At 42.7% G+C, this 6,000-nt stretch overlaps 1 protein-coding gene across 1 annotated transcript in view; it reads left to right on the top strand.

Moving 5' to 3' along the window:
- Positions 1-6,000, top strand: part of KCNH1 (potassium voltage-gated channel subfamily H member 1) — a 364,126-nt gene that overhangs the window by 51,510 nt on the left and 306,616 nt on the right. The gene's annotated exons all lie outside the window — the stretch shown is intronic.

Genomic DNA, 6,000 nt, shown 5'->3' with positions numbered 1-6,000 from the left:
CTAGGCTTAATGCACCGCAGTCACTCTTACGTTTTTGGTGTTTCTGCATTCAAATCCCGCATTATCTGCCTTCGATGGTGCCTGGCCTTCATTTTGTCAATTCAGCCTGGGTGGACCAGTGAAGAGTGTTATCCCTAGCACACGGCAAACTTCCATCCTACCCAGAGATGACAACGTAAGCTGTCTGTCTGCCAGGTGATGGCCGCTCAGTTCTTGACCCTTGCTCAGAGGACAGAGTCCTTTCTGGCCTGACTCGTGGCTCCCACCCAGACTCCTACGTGAGGAACGGCCAGCATGGGACAGCTCACATTCGGTGCCCTGAATGTCAGATGAGCTCATTACAGATATCTCCTCGCGGCATCCAAAGCTTCTGTCAACAGTGGGGATGGGAGCATTCCCCTGTGTCACGTTAGAGTAGGAAAGGCACTTGGAAGCATAGCTTTTGGTCCTGATGTGGGCTCAGTATATCATAGAAAGAAAACTAAAGGAGACCTTTTGGTACACAGCCTGCGCTTTCCCTGTCCCTACTGCTGCTTTTGGTTAATAAAGCAGCGTCCTTCCGTGCTGCTCTCGGCTTTGCTTGCTCTTACCCAAGCCAGGTGCAGGCTCCTCATGCACACCAGGCTCACCCTCGTCTGAGATGTCTTGTGTGGCAGCTCCTTCACTAGCTGCAAGTCTTTGCTCAAATGTCGTTTTCTATTTCCAGTCTCATTGATTTCTACTCTAATTTTATTCTTTCTTTTCTCCTACTTTGGATTTAATTTGCTATTCTTTTTTTTTTTTTTTAGTTTTGTAAGGTGGAAACTTAGATTATTGATTTTTGATCTGTCTTCTTTTCTCATATATGCATTCAATGCTATAAATCTTCCTCTAAGCCCTGCTTTAGCTGCATCCCACAAATGTGCGTAAGTTCATTTTCATTTAATTTAAAATATTTTTAAATTTCTCTTGAGATTTCTTCTTTGATCCCCTGTGTTATTTAGAAGTGCGTCGTTTAATCTCTGAGTATTTTGGGATTTTAGAACTATCTGTTACTGATTTCTAGTTTTAATTCCACTGTGGTCTGAGAGTTGTATGACTTCTGTTCTTTTAAGTTTGTTAAGGTATGTTTCATGGTCCAAATTGTGGTCTATCTTGCTGAATGTTGCAGGTGAGCTTTGGAAGAATGTGTATTCTGCTGTGGTTGGATAAAGTAGTCTATAGATTGTCAGTCATATCCAGTTGATTGATGGTGGTGTTGAGTTCAGCTACGTCCTCAGTGATTTTCTGCCTGCTGGTTCTGTCCATTTCTCATAAAGGATTGTTGAAGTCACCAACTTGATAGCGGATTCATCTGTTTCTCCTTGCAGTTCTCTCAGTTCTCACCCCACATATTTTGATGCTCTGTTGTTAGGAACATACAGATTAAGAGTTGTTACATCTTCTTGAAAAATTGACCCCTTTATCATCATGTCATGCCCTTCTTTATCCATGCTACCTTTTCTTGCCCTAAGGTCTGGTCTGTCAGAAATTAATATAGCTACTTCTGCTTTCTTTTGAGTGTTAGCATGGTATATCTTTCTTCATTCTTTTATTTTAATCTATCTGTGCCTTTATATTTAAAGTAGGATTCTTATAGACAGCATACAATTGGATCTTATTTTTTGATCCATTTTGACAATCTCTGTCTTAACTGGCATATATAGACTATTGATGTTTAAAATGATTATTGATATAGTTGGATTAATATCTGCCATATTTGTTACTGTTTTCTGTTTTTTTGCTCTTGGTCCTTGTTCCTATCTTCCTATGTTGTTGTCCACTTTTTCTGCCTTTTGTGGTTTTAATTGAATGTTTTATATGATTCTATTTTCTTTCCTTTCTTAGCATTATCAATTACTTTTTTTAGTGGTTGCCCTAGAGTTTGCAATATATATTTACAACTAATCTGAGTCTACCTTGAAATAACACTGTACTGCTTCATGGGTAGTACAACTACCTTAAATAATAACAAAATAATCCTAATTCTTGATTCCTTCCTTCTGTTCCTTGTATCATTGCTATCATTATCCATAAGCATAGGTAAGTATGTGTATATATATATATATATATATATATACACACACACACACACACACACATATATACACACACACAGAATTAAATACATTGTTTCCATTTTATTTTGAACAAAGTGTTACCTGTTACATCATTTAAGAATACGAAAAATAAAAGTTTTTATTTACCTTCACTTTTTCCTTCTCTGATGCTCTTTCTTTATGTAGATCTGAGTTTCTGACCTGTATTATCTTCCTTCTCTCTGAACAACTTCTTTTAACATTTCTTGCAAGGCAGTTCCACTGGCAAAAAATTCCCTTAATTTTTGTCAGAAAAAGTCATTATTTCTCCTTTACTTTTTTTTTTTAAAGATTTTATTTATTTATTTGAGAGAGAGCGAGAGAGAAAGCACACATCGGGGGAGGGGCAGAAGGAGAAGCAGACTCTCCGCTGAGCAGGCAGCCCAATGTGGGGCTCCATCCCAGGATCCTGGTATCATGACCTGAGCCAAAGGCAGATGCTTAACCGACTGAGCCACCCACGTGCCCCTCCACTTTTGAAAGATAATTTCACGGGGTATAGATTTCTAGGCTGGTGTTTTTTTTTTTTTTTCCTTCTCTCAACTCTTTAAATATTCCAGTCTGCTCTCTTTTGTTTATTTTTCTGAGGAGAAGTTAGATGTAATTCTTATATTGGCTTCTTATAAGTTAGGTGTTTTTTTCCTCTGGCTTCTTTCAGGATCTTTTCCTGACCTTTGATTTCCTGCCGTTTGGATATGATATGCCTAGGTGTGTTTTGTTGCTTGTTTGTTTTGTGGTCCTGTATCCTGCTTGGTGTTCTATGAGCTTCCTGGACCTGGAATTTGGTGTGTGACATGAATTTGGGGAAATTCCCAGTCATTATTGCTTCAAATATTTTTTGTTTCTCTCTTTCTTCCCCTTCTGGCGTTCTCATTACACATCTGTTACACCTTCTGCAGTTGTCCCACAGTCCCTGGATATTCTGTTTTATTTATTTATTTTGTCGGTCCTTTTGTTACAGGATTTCTATTCCTTTAGCACCTGCAGTTCTTGGTCATGCCGCTTTGAAGAATGAAGAGGTAGACCAGACGAAGAGTGGTGGGCAGCAAGGCAAAGTTTATTGAGCACGAGTACAAAGCTCTTGAAGAGGGAGGGGACCCGGGAGGGTTGCTGTGGGGAGTTTCTAAGTTTAGGGTTTTTTATGAGCTCTTTTGCAGAATGATCTTAAGCAACCAGGGCATGCTGAGTCATGCCAATCAGGGCTTTGATCACATATTTTTCTACCTATTAGGTTCATGTCTACGTGCTGATAGTCTTTTTGGGCTGACATCTGGGGGCTTTTGTCTTAACTGCCCCTTGCTCGTGATAGTGACAAATGCTCTGTGGCTAATTGTTTTATTTTAGGACGTTTTGTAGAAGTCATTTCTGCAAAGGCTGCAAAACAGAATGCCAGTGTGGTCCTGTCGAAGCTGCACACAGGATGTTAGTGCTGTTCTATCTTAGCTGTCCTGACTCTATATTTTCTTGTTGGGGACTCTGACCCTGAATACCCAACTGTCCAACTAACTCCTGACACTATTTGTCTTTGCTTTTCAGTTTTGGAGGCTTCTATTAACATATCCTGAAGCTCAGAGATTCTTTCCTCAGCTGTGTTCGGTCTGCTAATGAGCTCATCAAAGGCATTCTTCATATCTGTTACAGTGTTTTTGATCTCTAGTATTTCCTTTTGGTTCTTTCTTAGAATTTCCATCACTTTGCTTAGATAACCCATCTATTCTTGCATGTTACATTTTTTTCATCAGAGCCCTTCACGTATTAATAATAGTTGTTTTAATTCCCGGCCTGATAATTCCAATGCCCCTGCCGTGTCTGGGCCTGGTTCTGATGCTAGCTCTGTGTCTTCAGTCTGTGTTTTTTTGGCTCTTAGTATGCCTTGCAATGTTTTGAAAGCTGAACTTGATGTACCAGCTAGAAGGCTCATGGGTAAGTAGGCCCTTAGTGGTGTGGGGGTGAGGGGTCAGGGAGAAGCAGCATTGTAGTCTTATGATTAGCTGTTTTAGTGAGTTTATGCCACTGGGATGTGAATTTCATGAATGCCTCTTGAGTATTTCCCCTAGTTCAGCCAGACAAAATGTATAGAGGGGCCCAGAATTGGGTTATTTCCCTCCCCCCCAGGTCAGGGAGGCTCCATGAAACCCAACACATAGGCTCTGGTTATATAGTTTCTCCTGAGGGCAGGCCTTTCTGAAAGAGAACAGAATGCTCTGGTGTATTTCAATATAGTTACCTTTCTTCTCCTCTTCCAGAAGCAGGAGGGGTTTTTCTGATTTTCACTGTGAGGCTCTGGTATACAGCTCCTGGAGGTAAAACTCACAAAACCATGCCTGGCTCTCCCTGACCTTTGTAACTCTCAGACTTTGCCACACTGAGCCTCCAGAGATTTGCCAGTTATGGGGTAAGTTTTCCTATCTGGTACTAGTTCTCGTGGAAGCTTCTGCTCATGGGTTTCTTCTCTGGCAGGTTGTCAGAGAAGACAGTTTTTGGTGCAGTGGTTTGTCCTGCAGTTTCACTTCTCTGACGGATCTAAATTGTCGATTTTTTGGGTTTGTTCAGCTTTTCACTTGTGGTTAGGATGGAGTGACAATTTCCAAGCTCCTTACCTCCTGGACCGGAAACTGGAAGTTGGCTAGTAAGTTTGAAACAGAGAACTCTGTTCCCTGGCCATAGCCTACAGCCAATTTCCTGCTCCACTGGCCATAGCCTACAGCCAATTTCCTGCTCCATTTTCTCACTGGTAGGTGCCACTGGCCAAATGGAGATTGAGTATAAGAGTATGGATACCTCAGACCTCTCCCACTTCTAGGAAAAATTAGACACAAAGTGCAAGTGGACTGGAAATAGCAGTTCTGCTTTTCAGTGGATTGCACTTGATATTTTCAAGGCCATCTTATTTCCCTGTTAGACTGTTCTTCTTTCCTGAGCTTGGGCAGTGTGGTGTTGGTCCTCGCTTTACTCTCATGTCTCCCTCCTGGACTGATTGTAGGAAAGAAGGAGGCACTTACTGTGTGCTAGGCTCTGTGCTTCTCGTCTTTAATACTCCGGACAACTCAGAGCAGTTTTACAGAGGGGGAAATGGGGGCATAGGGGGAAGGTCACACTTGTTCATGGTCACCTGGAAGGACATGGTGGACTCTGGATTGAGAACCAGGTTTATGTGACTTTAAACCCAACCCATTTCCCATTTGGGTAGGTTCCTTCTGTGCATTCTCTTCTTCCCAGCCCTCTGGTCTTACTCATCCCAGGGTCATACCAGACCTTCTGGCTTTAGACCTCGTAGAGGTCCATGATCTCCCTCATCTCAGGATAGAGAACCAAGGCCACCTTGTCTGAGCACCCTGTTCCTTTGGGCATGAGCACTTGTTCTTTTAGAGGACCAGTTTATTTTCAGATTCTAAAAGTATCTTAGGCAGTGTGTAAGTCCGGCCGGAGGACCCTTGTCAAGGGTTGAGTTCTGTGGGATGCAGACGCTGGGTAACATCTATGAAAGAAAAGGGGGAGGAGGCAGCCCCTGGGCTGGGGGAGCATCAGACCACAGTGCAAATCCGAGGGAGGCTCTGCAGACTGACACGAGCTCTGCAGCAGATGCCAACTAGGGGAGTTCTACACGGGGCAGAAGGGCCAGGCCTCTCAGCCACCTTCTTGCTCAGCCATTGGTGGTGCCTCAGCAGAAAGTTTGGGTTTCCATCCCTTAGGAAGCTAACAAGAGGCTGTCCGCTACCTGCACCTGCAGCTGGGTAGACTGTCCTTTCCTGAAGTGCGATTTGAAGGGGCGCATTTCGGAGTTTACTGCCACGCTTTCTGCCTTTATAGGGCGGAAGGTCATGGTCGGTGTATGAGAGAGCATCACTCCTGCTCTGCAGGATTTCATTGTGGTTTTCCCGTA

Source organism: Mirounga leonina, unplaced genomic scaffold, assembly GCF_011800145.1.
Source record: "Mirounga leonina isolate KUSES-001 unplaced genomic scaffold, KU_Mleo_1.0 Mir_154, whole genome shotgun sequence".
NCBI classification, from domain to species: Eukaryota; Metazoa; Chordata; class Mammalia; order Carnivora; family Phocidae; genus Mirounga; species Mirounga leonina.
Note: the sequence above shows the minus strand (reverse complement) of the source record. Positions and strands in the feature narration are given on the sequence as shown.